The 9,591-nt window shown below is 41.7% G+C and overlaps 1 long non-coding RNA gene across 1 annotated transcript; it reads left to right on the top strand.

Moving 5' to 3' along the window:
* The first annotated feature begins 2,488 nt into the window (after positions 1-2,488).
* LOC136513523 (uncharacterized) lies at positions 2,489-7,876 on the top strand. The gene is made up of 3 exons (XR_010773383.1): positions 2,489-2,715; positions 7,337-7,451; positions 7,533-7,876. It is a non-coding gene; the product is annotated as an uncharacterized lncRNA (long non-coding RNA).
* Positions 7,877-9,591: the final 1,715 nt, after the last annotated feature.

A 9,591-nucleotide genomic window follows, 5' to 3' on the forward strand; every position in this document is an offset into this window, starting at 1 on the left:
CTACCCCGACCGTGCGTGCGTCCACTACGCCGTCGTTCCTGGCCCCACACGCGTGCATGCCACGCCAATCTCCAGCACCGCCGCCTCGTCTGTGGCCTGGTTTGTGCCTACTCCATGCCTCCATCCGCGCGCGGCGCCCTGTGCGGCCAGCTGCCTGTCTCCAAGTCCCCCGTCCGACGAGATCTCCGCCGTCGGCCTGGCCTATCCACGCAGCACCACCTTGCCATTCGTAATGCGTTGCCGGCCTATGGTACTTGTACTTGCTGGCCCTGCCGTCGTCGTCCTCATCCAGCACGTGCCCCGGCCGGCCTCGCCCCGCCATCCCCTTCATCGGTCATACTGCGCCGCCCCTTGTCATTGGTGTGAGTTCTCTGCATTAGTACGTGTGTGCACGCGTGTGTGGGATGTGTGTGTGCAATTTTCTGTGTGTGTGATGTGTGTGTCGTGTACACATGTGTGTGTGTGTGTATTGACACTTTTTGAAACCATGAAGCTTGAGTAGGGATGAAAACGGTCGGAAACGGTCGGAAAACCTATCAACCGTTTTCTACTTCTACATTTGAATACGAAAACGAAAGCGAAAGCGGTAAAGCCGGACACGAAAACGAACACGAACTTACAGAATATCAAAAATTTCGAAAACGAACTAATTCGAGCGGAATTATGTCGAACACGGTCGGTATACGAAAAATCAATACGGAATATTGACCCGTAGGACCAAGTGCATAACAATTAACAAGTACATAATAATTAACAAGTCCTACAACTTTCTTAAAAAGTATCTCCATTCGACACGATATAAGGAAGATATGATTTTTTAAGGCAACAAGCGCTTGTACGCGATTAATATATCGCTGACTTTGTTTAATTTTTTGAACATCTTCAAGACATCAAATGAAAAAAAACTAAGTACAAAAAGTTGTAGATCTCGTCGAGAGCTACAATTTTCATATAAAAATCATCTTCATCCGAGATTGTATGAAAAAGATATAATTTTTCTAAGGTTGGACTTGTAGTGGGCCAAATTTGGTTCAAACCCAATTTCGAAACCGAATTTCGAATTCAGGATATTCCGAATTAAAAGTAGAAAAGTAGAAAACGGTCGAAAAATGTCTAAACCGTTTTCGTTCCGATTTCGAATTTGGTGTTCCAAATTTCGAACCGAATTCGAATTTGTCCGAAAATACGAATTCGATCGGATTAAATGTAGAAAACGATGCGGCTCGGTACGGGATATTTCCATACCGTTTTCATCCTTAAGCTTGAGGGCAGTACTCTTGCTCCTCCTTAGGAAAATGTCATCAAGCTGTTCCTTGACCTTGACAGCCCTCCTCTTGCGTGGAATGAACTTTTCTAGGGATATTTCCATCACATCCACATCTGCAGCAGCATTCAGGTCCGGGATAGGCTCCTTGATCTAAGGTGGAAGCAGGAAAGCAAGATGAGACAACTGGCGTGGATCACTGACACTAATGCTACTTATGGAAGGGGAGAAGGATATATGTCATGTGGGGCAACTCCTATAATTGCAGGAACAAGAAAACTGACATGGTCGGCCATTGGTAGTTGAAAAGGAAAGAGATCAGCTTAACCGATTGATTTGTTAGATTGAGGAAAATCATGGAGAATTGTTAGCTTGATACCTATGTAAACCACATCACAATCTACCGAGGGAATTAAGTAATGAATTAAGTTCCCTCCTATCTCTCTTGCCATATATTGGGGGCAGCGAGGCCCTAAGCCTCGGCAACCAGCCAAACACCAATTTCACTTGTGCAGCCTTAGCCCTCCACTGCACCCCCAGGTGCCTTGTCGGATCGCAACACACCTTTTAGATTAGGAAAGAACAGTAATAGAATCTAGGTCTGAATCGATCCATTTACCTGATTCGCCAAACCAAGATCTATATATTCCATTTTCAACTTGATGCAAGAGGCCAGAAGGACTGGAAAAGCGAGAATACAATGGCGGGTCCAGGCATGGAAGGGGTGGCAAGCCTAGGTGAGCATAGGATGGACTATGGAGGACGTGTGGATGCAGCGATGGGCCCAACAAGGTGGCATAGATGCTGTTCAGTTCACATCGAGGGCCACAGTGGCCTCACTGTCTGCATGGGTGAGCCATTGCACCTAACATTTGTGACAGACCTTGAAATTTAGTTGAATGAGGTTCAGGCCATGCGAGTTCTGACTCCATACAACTCATTATGCAGAGAGTGGGGGGGATGTATTCTACATTTTTAACCTCACAACAGGTGTACAAAATAGTCATCCATTTTATTAGTTGAATGAGCTAGCTCATTATCATTGCCACCGGTTGGCTCAGACGAGTGCGCAAAGTGTTGGAGTTGATCTCGGCTTGGTCAACTCTGACCGAGTCATAAGGGCCTAACGGCCATGACCATGCATGCCCTGATCAGGGGCACGTTAAGAGTTCCTAACAGCCTGGTCCCAGACCACCCCGAGCGCACAAAAAAGAGATGGATCCCGTCCTTATCTCTAAGCCTATCAAGGGGAATATCTAACACCTACCGATTGAGGTGGCTCGTGAGTGGATCTGAAGACCGGTGTCCGACCGCCGGCCATCCCTGTGCAGGCGCCCTCCACCTCTGCCACTATGATGACGACACCCAGAACTGTGACTCTACATCCGACGGCAGTGCACCTTCATCCAGCAGGCGAAGGTCCTCACGGCCCTAGGTGCATCTTCAATCGGGTAAGATTGATTAAGTCCTAATTAAGTGCTAATTTCAGTTTAGGTGTTCCTGTAATAAGGTAAATTAAGATCCTGTCTAATTAAGTATAAGTTCTAAGAATTGGTATCAGAGAAGCCGCTTAGCCTAATTCTTGAACCCAGAGGTGGAACCAACAACTTTGATTAGGGGGCCAGACAAACATAAGACACATCGTATGTGTGATAAATATATACATAAGTGTACATTTCAACATATTTTTCTATGCTTCTACGTATGTAGTTAGTGTTCATAACAAAAAAATAACAACATTATCATAAAATATGAGTTAAAATAACCTAAATATGCTTTGTATTGTATTATTAATAAGGGTACTAAAAAATTTCACTTTTTGGGGGGGCACAGCCCCCATTGGCCCCCCTGGTTCCGCCTCAGCTTGAACCCTAAGGCCTAATTAGTGTTCGGTTAAGATCTAATTAGCCTCGGATTTATCCGATTCAAAGTTCTTTAAGACTCAGAAGATACGGTTTCGGTAAAGCACCGAGAAGGAGGGAAATCGAATCAATTTCAACACTAAGCCCCAGCTTTTTCCCAAATCCAAACCCTAGAAATGCAAATTCCCCAAATCCGGTCACAATCCCCAACCCTAAGATCAGTAAGACGCTTTTCACTTACCTTAAGAACTAAGATGGCGCCGTCGGGCTCCTTCACGAGTTCGCCGGTGGCCACAAAAGGGAGCCATGCCACCGCCCCTGCTGTGTCCGCGCGCCGTCTCCGCCCTAAGACGCAGCGAGTAGATCACCGCTGGCGCATCAACCCATCTCTCCAGCGACGTCCTCTTGGGCAGTGTGGTGCCCATGCGGTGGCTGTCCTCGTCTGAGAAAAGAGGATGGGAGAACAAGGAAAGTAGCTAGGGTTTGGGGGAGCAGTCAGTGCTCTCCTATTTTGTTCCTCCGATGTGTGAGGCCAGTCGTCGAATTCATCTAGATGGCTTGGATAGATCTCAGCCTTAGCTGGGCCGGCGGGGGAGAAACGGCCTGAAGCAGGCTTCAGCGGCCCAGGCCCAGGTTGTCTGGTAACTGACCTGCACGGCTGCTAGCTGTGCTAAGATGTGCTAAAAGCTAAGTTGGGCCAAAATAAGTTTATATTTATTTCATCAATGCAATTTCCAATAAGTTATTTTTTATTTAAGCTACTCTATTGTAAGATTATTAGCATTAAAAAATATTTATAAGTTAATACCCTGGCAAATTAAGATTCATTCTCTAGTTAGATTGGAACCAACGGGAAAATTTATTCAAAGAGTTGTTTATTTTAAATATATATATGCTGGTGTTTAAGTTATAGTTAAAGCTAATACTAAGTTTCATTATTAAGCGGATTCTTTCAAGCATTTTCATAAGTATATATAAATAAGTTTTATTGCCTAAGTGTAATATATTATTACCGCCATAATTTTAAGATCTTTTCTCTAATTAAGTTGGAACCAATGGAAAAATTTAGTTGGAGAAATTGAAGTTCATATTAAATGTGGGATTATTTAAAATAAGTTTAAACAATGGGCTATTTAAGTTATTAAAAAAAGTATTTTCCCCTAATTCTAAGTATTTATTTATTCTCTAAATGATTAGTCTTTCCTTCATAGTTAAAATGTTTATAACTAAGTTTGGAGCTTTATTTAAGTGGCTTTCATAGTTATATTTTGACCAAAGTTGTTTATAGCTATTAATTTTCACGATTTTATTGCCCACTATTATTTTGTTTAAATTGTCCTAAGCTGTTTCCATAAGGCTTTTTCTTGGATGTAACATAAAGCTTTTGAACATTCCTAAGGAAGGCTATAAGAAATATTTAAGATATTTTTGGGATTAATCTAAGACTAAATTTAATAGCTCCATTTTTAAATTAAGTTAATTTTTATGTTTCCCGCAACTAAGTATATGTTGATCATATGGTAAATTTATTCTCCGATAAGTTAATACTTGCTAGAGACCTAATAAGTTTTAAATTATTGGTTTTGTAGCATGTGGCTGAATTCTGACCAACGTTGTTCGCATGTCATTTGATTAATCTTTAGTTGCAATCTCAAGCATTTACTTTCATGGTCACTAAGGTGCTCATCTTTAATCAAAATGGATCCAATGGGAAGTTTTGGTTGAACAGCAGATATCTCTAATTAAGATGGAACTAACGAGAAATCTTGGTTGGAGACATGAGATTTGGCACATAAATGCTTTCTGACAAACGTTGATTGTATTCAAGTGTCATCTCTTTTAAGTATAATATTTTCTTTTAATTATATTGTTGACATGTTATTGATCTGATGAGCGTAGGATTAATACCATGTTGAAGATTTAATTTAGTCTAAAGTTCTTTTGTATTTAAGATCATGTATCTCTATTGCTAAGTGCAACTATAAGTTTGAGTTGTTTTCTTGTACCCTGATAAATTATAAAGTAGGAATTTTGTTTTGAGGTTATGTATAAATATTATGCACATAATTAAGCTCCCATTAGCAAAGTTTAAGTTCTCACTATAAAAGTTTTGTTAAATAACTTTGGGAGCAAAACAAAAGTTCCTAACTCTTATAATCATGTCTATTAGGATCAGGGGATAAGAGCAATCCTTATGCTCAATCACATTAAGTTTGACTGACATTGGTTAAAGGGTGTATTAAGATTAAATTCATAAGAAATGTGCATAATGAACACTAAGATAACCTATAGTTAAAGTAACGTCATGAAGTGGATTTAATATATAAGACTTCGACATGTGACATGGTTGTTTGGTTCACATTTCGAGGGGGTGAGATGCAAAGTCTTACTTTGATCCACTTCATTAAGTGATTTATTAAGTTTAATGTGATTGAATTAAAAATTTAAGCCAATAAGTTAGTGATAAGTTAATCCATTTTTAGCATCCATTTATTTTGAAAATACTAAGATATTCCTAATGGAGTCAAAACAGTGAGCTGTTATGGGTCCACATAAAATAAATTGACTCTACAGAGAAATGATAATAAGCTCTCCATAATAAACTAAGAAGTTTATTAGTGGCTTCTGTTTGCCATTGATTTCATAATCGAAATAGGATAAGCTAAGCAGAGGTACAAAGTTAATTATTTTATTTATCTTGTTGACTATAAGTAAAGCAATAGTGATATAACACAAGTTTTATCTTGGTGATGTTTCTTATACTTATTTGAATACTAAGACTAAGATTCACCAAGATGGGTCCACAAAAGGGAGTATTTGAAAAGAAATCATAAGTTGAAAGACTAGTTATACTCCAATATAAGGGCGATAAGCTTTTCTCGTTAGATATACGCTGACATAAGCATTACATATAAGTATTATATTATAATTAAGTATGATAATTAAGTCATAAGTATTATAAGTAAGCTATAAGTATTATGACTAAGTTATCACACGCCCTTAAAGCTTATGACTAGGATTCTTGGCAAACATGGTCCAGGAATGGACCCCTGGAAAGACTTAAAGTACTTGCTTTATACATATAAAGTATTACATGCCCATGAATAACAAGTCTTGTAACCACTAAGTTATAAGTTGTTATGACTTTAATCTTCTTTTGCAAGATGTGTTGATATAAAAAAATCCACATAAGTATTTATCAACACTCTTGTCAGGGGAAGCAATACTGTGGAATGGCTTCAATCTATCTTTAAAGTATAACTTCTAATGTAAAAGTTATAGCACGTTTAATTAATATGGGTTAAAGTTTATCATAGTTTATTAAGAATAAAGTTGTTACAATTATAAGTTTCTTATAGCATAAGATATTCATCGCAGAAAATGTTGTATATAAGAAGTGCTCTTTTGGTTTGAGTAACATATCAAGTGGTTTTGCCAAGGGAAAATTGGTTCTATAGCATCGAAAGGTTGCGACCTCCGTAAAATACCACTGAAAGAGTTTGGCCCCGCAAAATAGCACTGAAAGTTGTCACCCTGAACAAAAAACAGCACTCCGTCAGGTTTTACACTCAGGAGCGTTAATTTGACGTAAACTACAAAAGTTAAGTGACATTTTTGCCCTTACCTTATCCTCATCCCTATCCTCATATGGGAAAGTGAGAGCCGCACCACGTACACCTGGTTCCGCCTGGGAGACAGCTGCACCGAGCTCGGTTCTGCCAGGGAGCGCCGCCTCCGCCTGTCCGCCGGTCGCCTGGGAGCTACGAGGCCCCCTGCGCTGGCCACCACGACTTCCTCTCCGCGCGCAGGCCGCTCCCCGTGTGGAGGCCGTTCCATTCGCCATGGGCTGGTACTCATGTGGAGGCCGCGTCGCCTGCGCTGTCTGCCGCGTGCCGCTCGTCGTGCGGAGGCCGCACGGCCTCCGCCCATTCACCGGCTGCATGGGAGCTCCGAGGGCCTCCTGCGCTGGCCGTCATGGCTTCCTCTCCACGCGTAGGCCGCTCCCTGCGTGGAGGCCGCACCGTCCGCCATGGGCTGCTACTTGCACGGAGGCTGCGCCGCCTACGCCATCCGCCGCGGGCCGCTCGTCACTTCCTGCTAAATTGCCGCCATCACTTCCTGCCAAATCTAGTTAAGTTGCATGTTTTTGCTAATATGGTTTGTTTTTTCCCCACATGCAAAATGATTTGATTACATTGCTGTTACGTAGTAAAAGAAAGGGAGGATGTGGTACTTCAAAATGCAAGAATGCTTCCAAAAAGTCCAAGAAGAATGCTACAGAAACCTCTACTTCTTCTAAGCCCCCTACTGAACTTGATGTTCAAGTAAGTTGAACTTCAAGTTTCATGTTCTAGCTGAATTACCCTACATGCAAAATGACTTGATTACATTGCTATTATGTTAAGAAAAGAAAGGGAGGAGGTGGTACTTCAAAGAATGGTACATGAATAACCTCTACTTCTTTAGTCACTCAATCACCTGGTACAGCTACAGCTAGCCCCTCTACTTCCTTAGCCATCCAAGCACCAGTTAGTCTAGGACCAACAACAAGAAGGATGGAAGCTTCTGTTTCTACACCAACAAGACCACCAGGCACACCAGTGAGTCCAAGGCCAATAACAAGACGAATGGCAGCAAAACTAGATACATCACCAGGAGGCATTGCTAGGAGGGTCATCATAAACTAGGCTAGTGTGATCCTGAATCATTTTATTGAACTGTTGCTCTATGAAAAAGTCATGTACTGAACCTATTTTGGGCATGTGTTGTCCTGCATGTGTTGGACCAGACCAATATGGTTCCTATACTGTGGACCTATTTGGCCAAGTACTTGCAAGATGTGTTGGTCAATATTAGTCCATGTGTTGTACCGGAATATTTTTCATGTGCTTGGTCAATATTTAGTGCATATGGTGACTTGTATGTGTTGAAATGTTGTCAGTTCATGCCCTGTACTTCATTCTTATGTTTTTAGAGCTCCTATACCGGTTTGGGGCTGGATTCTTATGTTTTTAGAGCTCCTATACCGATTTGGGGATATTTTGGTTTAAGTTAACAGACCTAATGCTCAAATCTAACAGAATGGTACTTTCAGTTCATGTGTGCACCTTTCAGTGGTATTTTACGGGACCGATGTCTCTCAATGGTATTTTACAGTAGTCACGATCTTTTGATGCTACAGAACCAATTTTCCCTTTTGCCAAACCAAAGACAATGTGAAAAACCAATCCAGAATCAATGTTAGTCATATAAGTTTAAGATGTTGGTGCTCACTAAGTAAGTTTAAGGCTTTAAGTGTTTGAGCACCATATTCAATTTAAGTTTTCCCACCATAGGTCTACCTTAAGATGCCGACATTAAGTTTATTGGCAGCCTACCATATGGGATAAGATTGATATCTCAAAATTGTGACTCTGGAAGTACAAATAATTCTCTGTATGTGCACAAAGGTATAAGTGAAAACAAACTACACAATAGGACCATAAAGAGGCCATCATATATAAGTGTCACACCCAATCTTAAGGATAAAATGGGATGCAAAATCTTATGTGCGCCCAGAGATCAATCACACACATAAGCCGACTATGGGGGTATGGCCCCCAGTATCCATAAGATAAGACATGGGCCGTACCACCAAAGGTGGCCCAACCCACAAGATCAAGGCGTGCGGCGCACGGCGTTGGTCGGCGTGCACCGCAAGACTACAAGAAGATATTATAATACCAAATAGGATATTTTCCTTGTAACTCTACCCCTCCAAGGTATATAAGGAGAGGCAGGGGTCCCCTAGACGATATATCGAATCTGATACACAATCAATACAAAATAACAGAACACATGATGTAGGATTTTATGTCATGCTGACGGCCTAAACCTGTATAAATCTTGTGTCTTGTGTCTCTATTACTGTCTCTTTCGTAACACGCGCACTTCCACCGATTCATCTACTATCATGGGTATACCCCATGGTAGACTACCGACTAGATTTCGTCGATAGTGGTGCGCTAGGTAGGGGGTGTGCGTGCTGATGCCTGGTGATCCAGATGGGATCCAAAAATCAATGTCGTTTTGCGGCAACTCGTCCTGATGCGGCAGCGTTCTTCAACAACCTGATGAGACTCCCCATCAACGCATCTAGCAGCGACACCGTAATGTAATCTCGTGGTCTAGTCTTAGACGGCCTGCGATGGAGTCAGTCAACCAACAATGAGGAGCTACACGGCCATGAGACGCACAACATCAGCAAGATTTGAGACCCTCAAGGCAAGCAAGCATGCATATACATGCATGAACGACACAATCCACCAACAGAGTGATTTTCCCTACGGCTCGTCTACTTGCCAAGCTGCATCAGATTGGCTACTACTCATCTACGTTTCCAACACGAAGACCAAGGCCACATCCAATCTGCATCACCACGCAAGCCAGCAACAAAAATGGGTGGCGTACTTGATCTACATATGG

Source organism: Miscanthus floridulus, chromosome 16, assembly GCF_019320115.1.
Source record: "Miscanthus floridulus cultivar M001 chromosome 16, ASM1932011v1, whole genome shotgun sequence".
NCBI classification, from domain to species: domain Eukaryota; kingdom Viridiplantae; phylum Streptophyta; class Magnoliopsida; order Poales; family Poaceae; genus Miscanthus; species Miscanthus floridulus.